We start from the raw sequence: 20557 nt of genomic DNA, 5'->3' as shown, positions 1-20557 counted from the left end.
AAGAAGAAGAAGAAGAAGAAGAGGAAGAAGAAGAAGAAGAAGAGAAGGGAAGGGAAGGGAAGCTATCTTTAAGTATTTCAACGGTTATCATGTGGAAGAGTGAAGGGGGCTTATTATGCCCTGGGGAGGGGGAAGAGGAGGGGAGAAAACCAGGAGCAATGGATGGAGGTTACAAGAAGGCAGATTTTGACAACAAAAAGAGAAAACTTTCTAACAATTTGAGTTAACAATAAGAAGAATGGGTTGCTTTGTAGGAGTTGGTAATAAGTTCTTGTGGAGAGTCTTCTAATAGAATTGAATGACCATGAGTTAGTGATGTTACAGATGGGATTCATATATTTAGTATGGGGTGGACCAGGTGACCATTCCAAGTCTGATTCCATGATTCCAAGATTCATACACACTCTATTTCCAGTGGGGGTGGGGAGGGGAGAGAAAGTGTTAGGAGGGAGAGGAAGATGGCTCTAAAGTTATATCACTAGTTTCTAGCATTAATTATTTGTTACCCTTCTATTGGTTCTTTTGCTTCTCATTAAATTATCAGATCAGAGATTTTATTGTCTTCTTCCTCACTCCCTACTTAGACTCACAGAGCTATGCAGACCCCTCAGGCCAGCTGAGACTTCTAAGCAATTCCTGCTTCAATCAGTTGTAACCTGCAGATGATTATCAGAATGCCAAGACATTCAAAGGAGAATATCAGAATTTCCCCTTCAATGCAGATCCGTCAGATTTGGAAATGACATCGTTGGAAAGAAACAAGTTCTACTACTAGGCATCACCAGAACAAGACAGTCAAGGTACAAGCTGACTCTCATTATAACACACCCACAGGTTGTTCACTTCTTCACCCATAGCCAAGAGGCCTTTAGAAAGGTGCAAAACCGTCATCTGTCTGAGAAAGTGTCATGGGAAACAAATTTCCATTTTGATCCCTCCCAGCTGAAAAACCACACCAAACGTTACTGCCTTGGGAAGGAAGGCCAAAGCAGCAGTGGATCATAATGAGTTCAAACCAGGAGTCTTTGTAATACAAGCCTGAACACCCAGAGCTGGAAAAACCACACTGGTTCTGTAGAATGTCACAAATGTATAAAAGACAGGGTCCTCTGTCTTTGTCAACAAGGACAGAGAGAAGAGAGGCAAAATTTCTCTCATTCTGAAAAATGGTTCTTCCATTTCTTTCTTTCTTTTTTTTTTAAGAAGGAAAAGAAAAGAGGAAGCACACACCATGTTTCCGAGCTGCACTTTTATTTTTAGGCAGATCCAAGGATTTTGCACCTTCTATTAATTCATCAAAACTCATTTCTCAGCCACTGGATGATGAATACACTGTTTCTAGAACCTAGCAGGGCCATGGAAATATCAGGGAAGCAATGACAGCTCTGTTTGTTAATATTCCATAGATGCATTAGCATTGGAAATGCCAAGAGGGAGGAGCCCTTAGCTGTTTCTCCAGTTTCTTCATAATAAGCACCATTGTACACATTGTCTACTCAAAGTTTAATGAGTTTTAATAATATCCCTTGAAGGAAGGGAGTGTCTTGTATTCACAGAAACATCCTTGTGAATTTATACCAAAGTATCTTATTTGCTTTCTCCACTGAGCTGGAATCTTGCTCTGGAGGCTGGAGGCACTGCTCAATGGACTGAGCAAGTTTCCATCCTTTCAACAACACCTAGACTTTCTCCTTTGTGTGGAGAATGAGATCCTTAATTGATGACAAATACAGCTTATGTGTGCAGCAGATGTGGGCAGACATGTAACCAGACTGAGAGTCCTACTCAAGATTCCCTTCAGACCAGCTCCCCAGAAAGATCCTTAGACTTAAGACTTTTTGGACCATAGAAGAGCACTGAGATTTAGAGTCTGACACTCTCATTTTCCAGATGGGAAAAATAAGGCCCTGAGAAATGAAATAATTTGTCCACAGTCCAGTATGCTTTTTCCATCATAGAATCATGTAAGTTGTTTATAGTTTCATACCATAGTATGATACTTTGCAAAAAAAAAATCATCCTTCATTTCCACTGGCTACTTGTAGCTAAATTACTAAATGACACATAAATGCATATATATATATGCATATATGTGTGTATGCATATTTTAGACATGGCCAGTGCGGCAATGTATTTTGCTTAACTATGCATATTTATTACAAGAGTTTCGCTTTTCTTTTTTTGTTTCATTTTGTTTTTCCATGAAGGTGGAGAGGGAAGGAGAGGGAAAGAAAATAAAATTTTATTAATTAAAAAATAAAATTAGATTTATGATAGATATGGATAGGTATCCACCCAGGATAATGCCTTCATATCAACTTCTCATAAAGATGCTCAGACTTAGGATCTTGGGATCATAAGAGATTTGTTGAAGTTTAAACTGGAAATCAAAAGAAAAGACTAGTGGTATTCATCCTGACTCTACTATGATCTAGCTCTCTGACTTTAAATGAATTACTTAACTACTCTAGGCCTCGGTTGTTTTTTTTTTTTTAGTTATAAAATGAGTGAAGATGGGCCTAGATTATCTCTGCTTCCTTCCAACTCTGATACTTAATGGTTCTCTGTCTGTAGGTCAGTGGCTTCCAACCATGGTTTTGTGATGGCTCGAGATTTCTCTAATTATTTTAGACCTCCCTCCCTCAAATCCAATTCAATTGCAAGTCACGTCATCATCTTCCTGACATCATGTCCCCCTAGAGAACAAAGGACAAACCATACACAATTATTTTAAGCTATATAAAAAAAGAGGTCTCAAAATCCAATTCATTTAAATCACTTCAATTTTTACAGTAATGAAACTTTGAAGGGGAAGAAGCGGGGAGGGTGGGTGAAGGGGAAGGGGAGGAGAATAGTGTATGTTTTGAAATCAAGGAAGTAAGAGTAGGCTGTCACCACCCTAAAGTTTCCAAATCATTACTCTTTAGAGTGGGACTGAATAAAAGAAAAAATTGGGGGATAAAGCATTGAAACCTAAGTATACCCAAAGCATGAGAACTTCAGAGAAGAGGCTTCATAGAAGAGCCTGAAGAATTCCATACAATTATGTACATTTGTGCTTAAAAGCCTGCCTGTCCATAGCCACTGGGATGCTCTCTTATATATTGGTCTCACTAAACTACATCCTACTAGATTTGTAAGTTCCATGAATGCAGATACTTAACAAAACTTTGTACTTCCCTTAGTGCCCAGAAGAGTGGTCTGGACAGAGAAGGCCATTAATCAATGTTTATTGAATGAAAATAGGAATAAATAGACATGCACATGAACTTCTGCTTGATTATACAGTCAATGACAGAGTGTTGCTACCTGTGGGTCCTTTACGGAGTTGTAATGGTGTTTCTGATCCATATGGATTCTGCCAAGCAAGAAAGGAAAGAATTTAAGGCCACAAATAGGGCCAGCGTCCTTCCCTGCTTTCTTTCTCCCATCTGCTATTTAATTCTATTCCCTGCAGTCTGCCCATTTACTGTTACTCTCCAAGTCCACCAAGAAACATTATGTATTGTACAACAAGCTTCTCCTCTATCAAAGATGTGTCTTGCTGCTCTCATCCTATGAGATATGGCCTCAACAGAATAACATGTACAGAAGGAGGAGAAGGGGTGTAAAAAGTGAGTAGCCTATTCTGCTACCTCATTTTTATGGACTGGTTAATGGTCTAGTTTGCACCAAGTCTTCCAAAAACAATAGGAAGGTAATTAGCTTGGTTTGGCCAAACAGTCAACCAGTGATAAAAGGCAATAAATGGTAATAAATGAAAATACAAAAAAACCTAGGTTTACAATCAACACACCTTTAAACATTTTATTATCATCTTAAATGAGAAGGTTTAGAGTTTTAATTACATAATTAATAGCCCAAGAAGTTACTTGTCTCTACAAAAACACACCAACTTAAAGCACCAAAGAATTAACTCTGTTGGAGCTCTTAAGGGCTCCTTGGGCATATAGGAGTGCAAATTATATGTTCTTTTATAGAAGGCAACCATGGCTGAAAACCTCTGATCTTTCAGGTGAAACTGCTCCCAAAGAGGCGGTAGATGTTCTGTTGTCCTTAAGAGGAGTCATCTTACTGGGTGGCTGCCGGGCAACCTAATAACACATGAGGAGCCCTCAATAAAAGCATCCTTCTTGAGGTTTAAGTGAACTTGTAGTTGACTTCAAAAGCGCTCAAGTCCAATAGTCAGCAATAAAGGACTTGTACAAGAGCCCTAAATATGCATGGAAGCTAAAATTCAATGTAAATATCAAAGCTTTCTTGTTTCAATGTTAAATTTCCATGTTTTTACTTTGAATGTTATATAATAAATAGCTGTCATCTTGAAATACAGCAACCTGGTTTTCAAGGGCACTCAAATATTTTTTAAGAGGTAGAATAGGGAGCAGCTAGGTGGTACAGTGGATAGAGCACCGGCCCTAGAGTCTGGAGGACCTGACTTCAAATCCGGTCTCAGACCAGACACTTGACACTAGCTGTGTGACCCCGGGCAAGTCACTTAACCCCAATTGCCTTGCCAAAAAAAAAAAAAAAAGTAAAACAGACCCCATGGGAGCAGATGTTCCTCCTTGATTTCTCTTTGTCCTTTTCATGGGTTGGTCAGACAGGAAGAGTGACATGGCTGATCATACCACTTAGATGAGCTGGGAGTCACCATCTAGAAGCCTTTCAAAGAGAAGAAACCATTACCATCAGGTCTGTCACTGCATCCTTAACTCCTTGGGGCCTTGGATATGCCTTCCAGATCCTTGGGCCCTGCCATATGATCTGCTGATTCAGTCTTAGAACTTCCAGGTTTTTCTATTTGCCCTGCAACTAAATTTTTTTATTTACAAAGTCCCAAAGAATACAAATAACGAATCCTATTAAGTAGTCACATTATTCAAATTTACACTGCATATTTCCACAGGGACAGAGCCAATTGCCTTGCTTTACTTAATTATAACTTCAAACGGTATGAATTCCAATACTTGCAATCCCTTCACAGGATTCATTACTTAAATTAATTGGGACTCAACTGTATGGTGAGTTCCCACTCTTAGAGTGTGAACTCCTTGAAAGCAGGAACTATGCCCTTTTGTTTTGTTTTGTTTTTGCTATTTGTGTTTCTAGCACTTAGCGTAGTGTTTATCGTATAGTTAATGCTTTCATAAATGCTTTTCCTTTCCTTTTCATTCATTTATCATCCAGCTGGAAAAAAAGAGGGTTGGGGTTCCCTTTTCACTTGTATCACTGTCTTGCCCAGGAAGCTTCTTAGGACCATAAGATAATTGCATTTAGAGCTGGAAAGGACCTTAGAAGCCATGTTACGTAAGGTTTTCATCTCATATGAGGAAATGCAGGACTAAGGAAAGGAAATGTCTGGCCTGAGGTCAAACAAGTATTAAGTAATAAAGCAACAATTTGAACCTAGGTCTTCTGACTCCAAGTGCAGGGTTCTCCCCACTGTGTCATCCTGGTTAATGTCCATCCCTATAACTCGATTTCCTCATCCCTGAAAAAAAAAGTTCATTAAGGTTTATGAAAATAATGTCATATTCCTCCTCCTCTTCAACTCGTTATCCATTAGCAACATACTACTATGGCTCTGGATTCAATTAGATTCATCCACATGTCTTTTAAACATTCAGTTTCTTGAGGAGCAAGGTCTGCTACATGTCTGCAAAGAGGATCCTTTCACTGAAGCCTCAATTTGGGAGTAAAAGTATTATTATAATTATAATACCTACTGCCTATCTCAGGGCAGAGACCAATGGGAAAATGTTTGTAAGGTCCTTTGTGTTCCCCAAATGTTATTATTTCAATTGACCTAGATTTGCTATCATAAATCTACTGAGAGGTGCTCTGAGTATGTTTCTCTAGGAGGGGGAAGGTGCTTTCCCCTCCCTGTCTGTGTGCAGGCAGCAGGTTTCTGAGCATGCCTCTCATACCACGGCACCTTTTGGGAGCATTGTCAAAATAAAGACTGGGTAAAGATAAAACAGGGCAATAGGAATGAGGGACTCCATTGCAATTGCAACAAGCTACAGTATGGCCTGACAGGTGCCCTTGAATCACTAGGATTTAGGACACATAAGTTACCACACAGCTAGTCATATGGCATTTGTGGAGTAGAGGAGGGTCAACTCTTCCCCAGAGGGAGCCAGATTGGACTACATAGTTTTTAAGACTCCTACTCTAGATAACTGGTCTAGACTACACTATGTCTTCCTTTGTGCCTCAAGGAAGCTCCCTCAGCCCAACTCTAGAGTCTGCAGTGCCCAGATGGCTACCTCTCCTTTCCTGGAGTATAGACATTCCTCTTCCCAGTGAGAGAGCTCATCAGGACAGGTGGTGAGAAGTGGCCCTTTCCCTACATTTTTCCCCTCTCCAAAAAAAATACCTGATCTCTGGGAATTCTGGTCTTTTTTTCCTGTTAGCAAGTGGAATCTGCTTGTTTATTTATTTAACTATATGGGTGGGGTCACTTTAAGTGTGTGTGTGTGTGTGTGTGTGAGTGTGTGTGTGTGTGTGTGTGTGTGTAATACATTCACATCATGGCTACCCAATTGAATTTTAAGTTTCTGGAGGACAAAGATTGTCTAGCACATTTTTATTGTCCAAGAACCTAGTACCATCACTTCACACATAATGCATGCCCCCCCCACCAAAGAACTATTGACAATGATGCCAACTTTGCAAATTGACTATCCCCTCTGTGTACTTGGCACTCTCCACAGACCAGTGACCTTAACAACCATTTGTCTCCTGTATCCCAAGAGCTATGTTGCCAAAACTGTGATTACTGGAAACAACATTACTGAATGTAAACCTAAAATTCCCAGAGGCATGGCATTCAGGAGGTTCCACTCATAATACATGACTTCACACCATGACCTCTATCCATAAGAGGTAGAAGTAAAGTGTTACATGAGTTCTGAGAAAGGAGAGAACTCTTCTGACTAGGTAGATCAAGGAAAGCTTCATGGAGTCAGTGTCATCTATTTGGGGCCTTGAAGGACGGATGGGATTTCAATTGATAGAACTGTGAGAGGTATAGGCAATGTGGGGAGCAAAGGCTTGAAGATGGTTAATTGTGTGGACTGGGTAAGAGGAGGGATTTCTATCCCCACAGAGGAATTATTTTCCTTCTCATATCATCCTTTTTTTGACCTCCTCCTGTTCCTAAGATTAGAAGAAGAAACATTTCCAGCTCTTCTCCTGTGTATTAGTTCCTGTCTAGAAGGAGCTACTCACCTGTGTGCCCTTGGCCCAGTAACCTTGCTGGGGCTGTTTCCTCATCCGTATAATGAAAGAAATAGACTAGCTCTGGTCTGTAGGGTCCTTTCTCATAACCCTGTGATTCTTCTCTAAATCCAGGTGTGCTCTGCCATCATTCTGGGGCCAAATAGCCTGTGTCTTAGATTTTCCAAAATCACCATGTTTCACAGTACAACATGTCTCTACATTCAACTTCTTGTACTCGGAACATTCTTTTAAAGCTAATAACTCCCAATGCTAACCCTTAAGCCTCTGCAACTTTTGCTCCTTGTAAGGGAATCAATATTCTCAGAGGATCAGGCCCACAGTCTGTTACACTGCAAAGAAAAACAACAGGGTGTGGTTCAGAGAAATGTGCAGAGACCCAGCCAAACAAAAACCTCCATATATGGCCCTAGAAAAACCACTCTAGCAGCTAAAGCAAACAGGTACTGTCAGTCCACTTACTCCCGGCAGAAATCTGCACTCCAGGATGGGTAAACACAAATAGAACAAAGCCCTCTCATGGCATTTTTTCCAGGAAACAGCTACTAAAAACTTCTTAGAGGTGGGGTGGGGAGGGGGAAGGTATAGAGATTGGGAAAGTATTTGTAGGGAGTCAAAATGAGGCTATGGACCTCAACACTTGAATATGGAGGGCACTTAGTCCATTTAGATCTCTAGGGTGGAGAAAAACCTTGGTGGGCACATTTGAATAGACTGGCCAGAGTCTGCCCAAGGAGGAGTATCCCTGATGGGAAATATTTGAAGGTGAAACCCCAGTGTAATAAAAGGGACTTGAGGGGAAACCTTCTCCTGGATGTCTCTCTACGAGTCTTAGGAATAGAGTCACATGGCATCCCAGAGCCCAGTGAGAGGCTGTTGCTGGGAGGAGACAAAGTAATATGTAGTAATGTGTCCGGAGGATAAAAGGAGGTGCTTGACCAGAATGGAGACTCCTGCAACCTTTTAGCACCAGCTATTCTGTCTTCTCCATTTACATTATTCTTCTCTTGTCAGCACTAGCTGCTCCCTTGTCTCTTTTTTGGGCTTCAGTCACACTAATTCTAACCCTAATGTCACCCTCACTCTTTCTCCTTCATTGAAAACTCTCTCTCTCTCTCTCTCTCTCTCTGTATATGTGTGTGTGTGTCTGTGTCTCTGTGTCTCTGTATCTCTCTGTCTCTGTCTCTGTCTCTCTCTCTCCCTCTTTATGTTAGCACCCTTGTACAATGGTCTCAGGGAACCCAAGTTAATGAAGATTTGGTTTCCCCAGATAAACATCTGAAGTGATGAATTTTCAATGGTCCCTGGACAGGGGACAGGGTATATTAAATGAGGTAACTGAACAACACCAAGGGAATCAGTCAGGTAGGCTGATACATGGAATGACGGGAAGGTGAAAGGCCAAGGATGTCTCTAAGAGGTTAGCAAGCCAAAGAGCAGATAGGAGACCAGATGTTCATTCTATAGTCATTCGACAAACATTTATTAAACACCTACTGTGGACAGACTATTGTACTAGGCAGTGAAGATGACAGAAAGTTTAGTTAAGCTAGGGTAGGGTCACTGCTCTACATAGGAGGGTGATGAGACTGAAGCACAGATAATTACAATATATGTTACATGACAGGAGAATTAGGGAATTACAGAACAAAGTACTCTATGAGTTCCAAGGAGAAAAGTTGTTACCAACCAGAGATATTAGGGAAGACTTCATAGAAGAGGTAACATTTTAATTAGATATTAAGAGATGAGTTAGAGGATCATAGATATAGAGCTGGAAGGAGATTTCAGAGGTCCTCTAGTTCATACCTTTCATTTCACAGATGAGGAAACTGATAACCAAGGAAGTTATGTAACCTGCCCAAGTTTACATAGATAGATAGTAAGCATCAGGGTTGAACTTTGAACCCAGGCCCTCTGAATCCAAAGCCCTGGCAAATTTCACTGTACCACTCTCAGAATTCAATCATTGAAGAGAGGCCAGGAGGATGCTCCAGGAACAGAGGAAAAGATGAGCCCCAGATAAGAGAAGTGTTAAGAGAGTAGATGGGAAGCCAGAGATCTGTTTCTAAGTCAGAGGTTCTTAACCTGGGGTCATACAGATGATAATTAAACCCATGGGAACTAATGAGGTCACCAAAAGAGAGAGAGAGAGAGAGTAAAAAGAGAGTAAAAAGCCTAAGACAAAGAATTAGGGAATGCACAGACACACACACACACACACACACACACATATGCACACAGGCACAAAAGATTAAGAACCTCTGATCTAAGTGGACAGGCAGGCAGGGAGCTGTCCAGAGAGGGAAAAGAGGACTAAGGATCTGTGCCCAAGTAGAAAGAAGACCAGAAAAGCTGTCCAGAGGGGATCAGAAAAGGTTTGAGGTTTTTTTTGTTTTGTTTTGTTTTGTTTTGGTTTGGTTTTTTGTGTTTTGGAGATGGGAAGAAGAAAGGCATTCCTGTGACAGGTTTTAAACGTACACATAGAAAAAGAGTTCAGCAGAACACATCCCATTGGAAAACTTCCTAAGAAGAAACTTAAGAGAATTTTACTGCTGGGATAACTAAGCCCACAGGGAGTATTTGTCCAACAAGAAAAACCTGAACTTTGCTGTGTTTTTCCCCTTCTATCAGAACTCCATGTAAAAGGGCCATGCCACAGTATTCCTCAAGGCACAAGACCCCTCGTGGTTATAGCATCACAGGACCCCCATTAACTTTGTTTCTGTGCTGGGTGTTGCTGACAATGCCAAACCCACCCACTGGCCCTGAGGCTTCTGCTTTATCAAGTCAAGCCCTTTTCAGGTCCCACTCCCCTTCCACTACACAGAGGGAAGAAAGCTAAATTCAGTCAAGGTTGAGAAGAGAGAAGAAGGCTTTGCAATTAAATTGCTAATTAAGGAAGTACAAACCTGAAGAAGCTAATTTGCTCTGGCCTATTTAAAATATCTAGTCACAGATCATGCATGAATTGAGGTTCGGCTCTTTTATACATAAGCCAACTGGCTTCCTTTCAGAGCAGTAGCTATCAATAATTCCATGCTGGGGACCATCTGATAGGAAATCAACCACTGGCCCCTGGAATGCCTGCATTCCCCACTGCTCTGTTTTCCCAGTTGTCAGCTCTGTTTATAAATTGTCCATTTATAGCAAATCCAGCACCTGCTATGAACACCTCATCCTGCCAAGTGTCGCAGTGCATCTCAGAAAGAGCTACTATAGACTTTTACAGTTCTTTTTAACCTTTTCCCAACCCAGGGGTTAGGACATTTGCATAGGAATTCTGAGGGAGGACTTACTGTGCACAGAAAAGGCTAGATAGCCCATTAAAAGTTAGCATTTTGCTCGGCTTAGGAAAAAAAAAAGAAGCAAATTATCAGCCTCTTGGGAGATACAATGGCCTCTTTCTTGACAAATCTGACATTGGGACACATTTGAAATATCCCCTAAAAAATCCAGAAGGAAAAATATTCCAGAGGAAAGTTATGTGAGAGCTTTTTTTTTTTTTTTTACTGTAACAAACATGCCATTTCTATAGTTAATGCCCAACATTGCTGCTAAACAGATAATACTGAAAACTGCTCAAAAGATGTTTAAAGATGACATCCTCTTAAAGCTGGAAGTCCAATATCTGACCTAGATTTTTTTCTTGCACTATATCTGTTTGCAAAAAGCATGGAATTATTTCTCCAAATTCTGTCCCCTTTCTCCATCCCTCAAATGCTTCTGTTTACTTTGTTCCTTAAAAAGAAAAGAAGAAAAACAATATGTATGTCAGGAGAATATTCAGGGGAATATGGTTTAGTGGTTAGGGAAGGTGATCAAAGGTCAAGATGAAAACTTGCTGGCAACTTCAATGCCATCATATCTCCCTGCCTCAGTTTCCCAGTGATTACAATAACATTTCATAAGTATATCTTTACTGTGCCCAAAGGGCTATAAAACTGTGCATACCCTTTGACCCAGCAATACAATTACTAGGTCTGTATCCCAAACAGATAATAAAAAAGGGGAAATGACCCACATTTATAAACATATTTATAGCAGCTTTTTTGAGGTGGCAAATAACTGGAAATTGAGGGGATGTCCATCAGTTGGGAAATGGCTGGACAAGTTGTGGTATATGAATGTAATGGGATACTATTGTGCTGTAAGAAATGATGAGCAGACAGATTTCAGAAGAACCTAGAAAGACTTCTATGGGCTGATGCTGAGTGAAGTGAGCAGAACCAAGAGAATGTTGTACACAGTAATAGCAACATTATTCGACGACCAACTTTGATAGACTTAGCTCTTCTCAGCAATACAATGATCTAAGATAATCCCAAAAGACTCTTGATGGAAAATGCTATCCACACCCAGAGAAAGAACTATGGAGTCTGAATGCAGATCAAAGCATACTATTTTTCTCTTTTTTTGTTTTTTTTCTTTTTCATGGTTTTTCCCTTTTGCTCTGATTCTTCTTTCACAGAATGACTAATGTGGAAATATGATTATATATGTATAGCCTATTTCATATTACTTGACATCTTGAGGAGAGGGAGAAGAGGGAGAGAGAGAGAAAAAATCTGGAATTCAAAACATTATAAAAGTGAATGTTGAAAACCATCTTTATATGTAATTGGAAATAACAAAATACTATTAAGTGGGGGAAAAGTATATCCTTGCCATCCTTATAAAGAGGAGAAATAAAGTAAGTGGACATGGGACTGAGGCAACTGGGGTTAGAATTTTCCCAAGTTCTGCATTGAGCCAACAAGGCTGGGCAACCTTTCTTAAGAGAGAATTCAGAGACACTTCGGTTACTTAATATTGTAAAACACTTTGAGGTCTCTGGAGTAAAGATTGTTGGGGCAAAGTCATCATTATTACCATCATTACCAATGAACCAATGTGTCCAGGGACTAGGGGAAAAGTTTATTAGGAGTATTAGAAGTGGAGGCAAAAGTGGAGGAAATAATGATGAAAATTCCCTTCATAAAGTATCCTTCCCATACCCCTGTCTTTCTTTGCAACGGCCAGGTATACTAAAGCAATACCATTTTGTGCCTTCCAAATCGATTGCCACTCCAACTTTCGAGTCTAATCTCTAATTAATTCCTTCCATACATTCTGTAATCCTGAAGCATGAGCCTCTTCTGTACAGAGTGGCGGCAGTTATAGCCATCATGGGGACCGGGGGTCTTTGCTCCAGGCTCTGAAGTTACTCCAGCTTCGGGGTGGAGAGCCGAAGGGGGTGGAGAGCCGAAGGGAGTGGGGCCACATGGAGCCCCTGGAGGAGGTCTACAGAATGGTCCACTTATATGAAGCCAGGACTGGCTGTACTTCCTATCTCTGTATCTTTGCTCGTGCTATTGAAATCTCCTCTGACTCTTTACCTACTGAATTCTTATTCATTCTTTAAAGACTTATTCAAATGTCCCCTTCTCTACCATGCCTTCCCTGAATTTTTGTGAGTGATGGTCTTACCTTTGGACCTTCCCTAGCATTTTCCTTTGCCTGTCCCTAATATAATATTGTGACTTAGCATCAACCATGTTTGTGGTTTGCTACCAAACTGTTAACCTCATGAAGGACAGCCACATTTTATCTGAATTTTGTCTCTTGTGCATCACAATAATAATAGCTAACATTTAATAATAAAAGCTAACATTGCTTTAAAGTTGGCAACTTTACATATATTTTACTTGGTTCTCATAACAACCCTATGAGATGGGCGCTAATACTATATATTTTACAGATGAGGAAATCAGGGTGGGAGAGGTTAAGCAGCTTGCCCACTGATAGTGTTTGGAGTAGGATTTGAACCCAGATTCCAAATCAAGTGCTATATCCACTATGCTACCTGGCTACCTATTCCCTGTACCCACTGGATGTTGAATAAGTTTTGGTCACTTCTCACTGCCTTATTCTCACAGTATTTACAATAGTATATAAAACCTATATTCAGTTAATGTTCTGCAGATAGCAGATGCTTTCTTAATAGATGTTTGTTGAATAAATTCACTTTGGGGTAGCATGTGGCCTTTTTTTACATTTTATGCAGACCAAACTAGGATAACAGAGACAAAAATGACATCCTAATCCAGTAAAAATCATCTTTGCTTACTTTTTAGCCATAGCAGGAAGGGATTTTATGAGCCTGGATTCTTCAGTTCTTTGCTTCATTCCCAAGGCAGATTAGTCTCACATTCTCATCTGGGCTGCGACTGAAGAGAGAAATGTGAAAGCTGGTGACTGAGAATCAAAGTGAAAACCCACTCATCTACCCCCTAATCTATGATTCTAGTGTTAAAAATCATCTGTAGGTACTTTAAAAAAAAAAAACCAACTTAATAGCCATCCAAGACAACAGCTCTAGACTCTTCTGGTGTATGGACTAGTAGTGAGGGGAATTCTACAGATCAAAATTCATATTCTGCCCCCAAAAATAGACAAGAGGAAACCTTTGAAGCCAAAGAAGGGCCAAGAATAGATGTCAGTAAGAGAACTAGAGCCACATGGACAGGAAGCCATGCTCAAGTTGCAGCTTTGTGCAGCATTTTTTCCCCGGTAGTACTTCACATTCATCCTTCTAAAAAGATAGCTTTCAGAAGCCTGCCTTCCCTTCAACATCAACACATCCTGACTTCACTGCTGGCTTTCCTGCAGTCATTCAGTGGCTGTATCACTTCAGAGCAATTGCTATTGGGTTTTTCCCCCAGCAATGATCATTCCAATCTGATTTGAGTATGGATAGCTAATTCCTAACAATAGTAATAATAATGGTAATAATAATAATAATAAACATTTTATATCACTTCAAGGTTAATAAAGTAATTCACATACTATGTCTCATACCTTTAAAAAAAACAGTATCTTCCTCACAAAGTTGTTGCAAGGTAATGAGATAACATATAAAGCACTTTTTCAAGTTTTAAAGCTCTAAGGGCTAGCTATTAATGAAGTATCTCCTTCATGTTTTATTGGAAGCCACCATAAGACACAATGAGTATAGTATAAAGTAATGGCTTGGGGGGCTTGGAATGGGGGAACTTAGGTTAAAAGCCCACATCAAATATTTATTAGCTATGTAACCCTGGGTAAGTACCTTAACTGATAGGAGGATCAGTTTCATCATTTGTCAGATGGGTATGATAATAATAAGGCAGGTAAGTAGCAAAGTGGATAGAGCACTGGGCTTGGAATCAGGAAGACTCATCTTCATGAGCTCAAACCCAGCCTCAGCCATTTACTAGTGTGACCCTGGGCAAGTCACTTAACCCTGTTTGCTTCAGTTTCTCATCTGTAAAATGAGCTGGAGAAGGAAATGACAAACCACTCTGGTATCCTTGCCAAGAAAACCCCAAATAGGGTCACAAAAGTTAAGACATCACTGAAATGACTGAACAATAACGACAACATAATAATAATGGTATCCACCTCACATGGATGCTGTGGGGATCAAATGAGATAATGCATGTAAAAGCAGCTGACAAATCTTAAATCACTATTTACATGTCAGTTACTATTATTAGCTGTTCACACATAAGTATTTTTCACTTTTAATAATTTTTACATTTTCAGCTTAACCTTCTTTCTATACTTTCTTTGCCCTTGGATACCATTGGCCCAGACATATGAAGTTTGTCTTTCCTTGTGAAAGTATAATCATAAAATACTTTATTAAGATTTGGACTTCTGGGAAAACTAGGTGGCACAGTGGACAGAGCACCTGCCCTGAAGTCAGGAGGACCTGAGTTCAAATCCGACCTCAGACCAAACACTGGACACTTACTAGCTGTGTGACCCTGGGCAAGTCACTTAACCCCAATTGCCTTAAAAAAAAAAAAAGATTTGGACTTCTGAGTTGCTGGAAATACTCTTCATAAATGTAAGTGAATTTGTAAATATCATCTAGAAGTCATGTCAGTTCAAAGGTTTATTTGTTTGAGGGGCTGGGGAGAATATGGTAGAAGATGAATAAGCATATTCCAAAGAAGTCCAGAGAGGACAGAAAAGTGACAGCAATCATTGGGGATGGTTGGTGGGCACCAGAATGTCTGATGCAGTGGTCAGGTAAAATCTTAGGAGGTATTTGTGATGGAGCAGCGAGGGCAACAGGCATCTTAGAGAACGGAATATGTGTTGAGGAGAAAGGCCGGAGATAGAGAAACATGGAAGAAGACTAACAGCTAGAGAGATTATAGAGAAATTTAAATCAGATCACCAAAAGCCAGTCCTTTTACACTATGGACACCCTTGGAACATGGAGAAAAACCACATCTAGGGAGGAGAAAAGATCAAATCATAGGAATACTGCTCTGTAAAAACCATTCCCTGAGAAATGGCCTAGTACCTGGTTATCTAAAGCAAAACACTAGAGTTGGGAATTCAGCCAGACTAATATATGTTACAGTAAGTACATTCAAAATCTAGTTCTACACATAAACATATTTTAGCCTGCCTATTCACGGTGTAGTCAAGGCATCTGATCAGGACCCAAAGAAAATCTTAATGATGGGCTTAGGCAGGCCAAATAGCAGCTGGCTGAAGATCTAGCCAGAGCTCCAACTAGGAATGCTGCTGCAGGGTTAGCATGTCAACAACATCCTCTATCACTGTGGGTTTTCTTAGGGGCCTTTTTGCTCAATGTTCTTGAGTGAAACCTCTTCCTGAAACCCACATATTTTTCAGGCCAAGAATCATGGCCATAATGCACACACCAGACCATGTAGATAATTATAGATGCAAAGAGCAATTTGTCAGTTACCTGAGGTTCTTTTTCCCTCCATGAGGATGTACATAATCTGCCTTCAAGTAGACCTGGGTTCCAAGCCCTCCTCTGATACTTAGAAACTGGACATCCACAGACCTCTCTGAGCCTCGGTTTCCTCATCTGTAAAATAGGGATAATAATACCCATTAAAGCCTACCTCCAAGGGTTCTTGTAAGGACCAAATAAGATGTAAAGAGTTTTATGAACTTTAGACAGCTAGATAAATGCCAGTTTTTATTTCATACCTAGAGTTACCCATCAGAGTCGCCATTTGTAGAGCCTGACATTGTAACTCAGCTCCTTCAGAAACTACGTGCTTCTCTAGTTCAAAATGAGTCATCCTTCCCAAATCATTTTGCAGGTTAACTCAGTCGATCTGCAGCTGCAGGGGCTGACAAGCATTGGGCAATTCTGGCCAGCAGTGAGAATGAGAATGATTTATTCAACAAACCTGTTAAGTCTTTTGTATGTTTACCTTACTTATTAATGATTTCAATTTATAGAAACTGCAAGCTCTGTTGTAATCTCCCCGCAGGGGTACAACAACTCAGTTAAAAAGATTTTATCAAATTCACAGAATTATAAAAGCAGTCAGCTGCATTGTAAAAATCAGGGTTTAAACAGGACTTTTTTTAAGAAGTTGAAAATCATTCCCTGTGAATTATCCAGGGCCAAGACAATTTTAAAAGTTAAGTACTAGAATCAGTCAATTAGCATTTACTAAGCGCCCACTGTCCACTTAAATTCCTTCACCTCACATTTGTTGTGTGAGTAAAAGAAAGTCATGGTCTCTCTGAGCCTCAGTTTTCTCATCTGTAAAAAGTGGATATTTCTAGCATTACCTGTCTCAGTGTATATTAAGGAAAAGACTTCTTCAACTCAAAATGCCATACAACTATTACAGTGTTCTCATTTTATTTTATTTAGGAGGCATAGCCCTTTTCCTTGTCAAGACTAACCCCTGTGTACATATCCTTGATTTCAACCCTTCCTAACTTATCCCAAAGATTACAACCTTGATAATCCATTTTCACTTTCAAAAATCTTTAACATCTCCTGACCTTTGGTTTTCTCCTTACTGCTGTCAAACAAGCCCAAGTCTCCTCCATTCTTAAAAACAAAAAAAAACACTGTTTTTTAACTCTTTCCATCCCCTCAAGCTGTTGTCTGATACCTTTCCTTTCTCAACCAGACTCCTAGAAAATGAAGCCATCTATGCTTTCACTTCTATTATTCATTCCTCAATACTTTGAGATCCAACTTCTGACTTAATCACTCAACTGAAGCTGTTTTCGCCAAAGTTACTAACAATCTCTTAATTGCCACATTTGATGGGCTTCTTCCTCGGTCCTCCTCTTTCTCAATCTATTTACTACATTTGACCCTTTTGACACTCTTTCTCCTGGGTATTTCCTCTTTCTTGGGTTTGTTTGTTTTTGCTTTTTGGTTTGTTTTGTTTTTGTTTTTGTTTTTTGACAGAACCATCTTTTGATTCTCCTCTACTTGTCTGACTGCTCTTTCTCAGTCTTCTTCACTAGCTCATCATTCATTTGATGCCGCCTAACTTCAGATGTTCCCAAGGTTCTATTCTAGGGCCTCTTCTCTTTTCCCTCTACATTGTCTCCTGGTAGCCTCATCAGTTCCTGTGGGTTTAACTATCATGTCTATGTGGATGAATCATTGGTCTATATATCCAGCCCAGTTTCTTCCCTGATCTTTGTTGCATACCAATTGGACATTTCAGAATGGAAGCCTTAGAGACGTTTCAAACTCAACATGTCCATAACTGAACTCATCTTTCCCCCAAAGTCCAATCTATCTTCCAAACTGTGAGATTTTTCTTAAGGATAGATCTGATCGTGTGACTCTCCTACACAATCAACTAGTCAAGTCAATAAGAAAGTAAACAAGCACTTATTAAGTATTTACTATGTGCCAGGCACTGTCATTAGGAATACAAATATAATCATAGAGATAATCCCTACCCTCAATAAGTTTACATTCTAATGGAAAACAATAATACATAAAAGGGAGTTGAAAAGAAGGGGGAGGATGAAGATAACTGGCATTGTAGAAAAAGACCAAGAGAATCAAGTGGGCTTTGAGAGGAAGGAGAACATGACTAGATTTGGCATCTTCTTAAAATGGAGGTTCTGAGAGGAACTGGCCAATCAAAGGGAAACACTTCAGGCACAGGGTTGGGGTGAGCTTCCAGGGAGAAGAGGTTTCTGGGGCTTTGCAGAGAAAGACCCAGGGTGTTATAAGTTGGGAAGATCATGTGGTGAAGATGGCCAAGAACCCTGGGTAGCATGCTGCTGAGCATCTTACTTTATTCTTCCATTTCTTTCCATCATAATTCTTGAGACAGACTGATTCTAGGACAAGTAGGGTCAATGATAATGGTGACCAGTAGAGTGAGCACTTAGTTACCCTTGATGAATTCAAGCCATCTGGTCCAGAAGAACTTTAACCTTGGGTACCAAAAGAACTGGCTATTGCTGAGCCAGTCACTAATATATATGTGAAAAATCATGGAAAATGGAAAGAAGGTTGGGGAAAAGCAAACACTGTCCCAATTTTCAAAAGAAGAAAACAGTCTACAAACTACAAGCCAATGAATTTTAATTCCTAGTGAAATTCTGTTTATTGGTGTTTAAAAGAAGGACCCACTAGATTTTCTTGGTTCATGGACTGATTGCCATGGAGCATGGCAGCTAGGATCTTGGCTACCATGTTGATGTTTTCAGAAAGCACTTTCATTTGAAAATTTCTGTAAATATTGTCAATAGTATTGATTTTATTTACTCCTGAAGTAATGCCTTGGTTTTTGTCCATTATAACTTGGCCAGTTACCTGACTGAAGGATAGTTGATGATCTCAAAAATTCAGTTAAGCTATATGTCCAAGTTGATAAAACTGAAGTTTCACTTTGACCTTGAGGAAGCAGAGCTCACAAGATGACTTCTGTCTTAAAATTTTCCTAAGTCAGCTCCTAGCCAAACAAAGTGACCTATGGGTTAATGTTCTTTTAAAAGAACCAATTTAGATTCTTCAAAAGGATCATCAGAAAATATCTTTAAAGGATTCAGCATCATCTGAATCATTAACCCAATCCAGTGGCTCCCTATCATCTCTAGGATAAAACAGAAACTTTTCTTTTTTTAGCTTGTAAAGCTCTTCACAACCAAATCCACATATATTTCTATCTTCATTAGACATGATTTCCCATTCCTCTCTCTTTAATCCAGTCTGTTCCTCACACTAGATCCTATAGCTCCCTTCTCCATGCTTTAGCACTAACTAGGTTCCACGCCTGGAACGCACACTTCCCCATCTCTGCTTCATCAAGTCCCTCTCTTCCTTTAAGACAAAGCTTGAGAACTACATTCTACATGAAGTCTTTCCTGATTCAAGTGCTAGTACCCTCCTTCCCAAACTACTTTGTATGTATTTGTATTTGTACCTATTTTCTTGACAAGTATGCTGCATAGATGCATACGTATGTATTTGTTTAGAATGTAACTTCTGGATTCAGGAGGACCTGAGTTCAAATCCTGCCTCAGACACATAACACTTGCTAGCTGTGTGTCCCTAGGCAAGTCACTTAACCCCATTGCCTAACCAAAAAAAGAAAAAAAAAAGAATGTAACTTCTTGCTAACAAAGATTATTTCATTTATTGTATCCACAGTCCCAGCACCTAGCAATTAGTAGTCAATTAATAAATGCTTACTGACTGATCAAGTGAAAGGGAAACCATGCAAGGTTCTTATGAGCAGAAAAGGGACATCATCAGTAGACATACTTTGAAAATTATAAAAGCAGCGTTATGAAGGCTTGATTGTAGAGACTAGAGACAAAACAACCAGTTAAGAAACCATTAAAATTATAATATTTATCACTAATATAGGGCTTTGCAAGCACTTTACCTATATTATCTCACTTGATTTTCATAATAACCCCATGAGATAGGTGCTGCAATTATCCCCATTTTATAGATGAGGAAACAGAGGCGAAAAAGCAGTTAAGTGACTTGACCAGGGTCACATCGATAGTGTCTGAAGAAGGATTTGAACTCAGGTCTTACCACCTAGCTGCCATTATAACACTCTGGGCAAAAGATGAGGACCAGGATTAAGGTGGTTGCAGTGGAAGTGGAAAGTGGGGGTTAGGCGCTTTTATCCTAACTTGTCTCTTCTTTCTCCTCCCATCTCAAATCTGTAGTGCAGAAACTTCTGCCCTGAGCCTCCAAGCCTAAATATAAAATCTTCTGTTTGGCATTCAAAGCCCTTCCTAACTCACCACCACTACCACTTTTCCTTTCCATTCTTCTTATACCTTACATACCCTGGCATATACTCTGTGAGCCTCTGGTGGTTATTTCCAATTTATCCTGTATATAGCTTGCTTGTACATAGCTTTTTGCATGTTGTCTTCCCCATCGTATTGTGAGCTTTGTAAGAACAGGGCCTGTCTTTTATCTTTCTTTGTATTCTGAGCACTTAGCCCAGTGCCCACCACATAGTAGGTGTTTAACTCTTATTGGCTGCCTGAC

General features: G+C 39.9%; 1 long non-coding RNA gene across 1 annotated transcript; it reads right to left on the bottom strand.

Annotated features, from left to right (window-relative positions):
* Positions 1–4566: 4566 nt before the first annotated feature.
* Positions 4567–16107, bottom strand: LOC114044206. The gene is made up of 3 exons (XR_003569191.1): positions 15998–16107; positions 13355–13454; positions 4567–4665 (listed from the first exon to the last, which is right to left on the bottom strand). It is a non-coding gene; the product is annotated as an uncharacterized LOC114044206 (long non-coding RNA).
* Positions 16108–20557: the final 4450 nt, after the last annotated feature.

The sequence above is a fragment of the Vombatus ursinus genome, unplaced genomic scaffold (assembly GCF_900497805.2).
Source record: "Vombatus ursinus unplaced genomic scaffold, bare-nosed wombat genome assembly UNPS02014772.1, whole genome shotgun sequence".
In the NCBI taxonomy this organism is placed as follows: Eukaryota; Metazoa; Chordata; class Mammalia; order Diprotodontia; family Vombatidae; genus Vombatus; species Vombatus ursinus.
The sequence above is the reverse complement of the archived record's forward strand: the minus strand, read 5'-3'. Positions and strand labels throughout refer to the sequence as shown.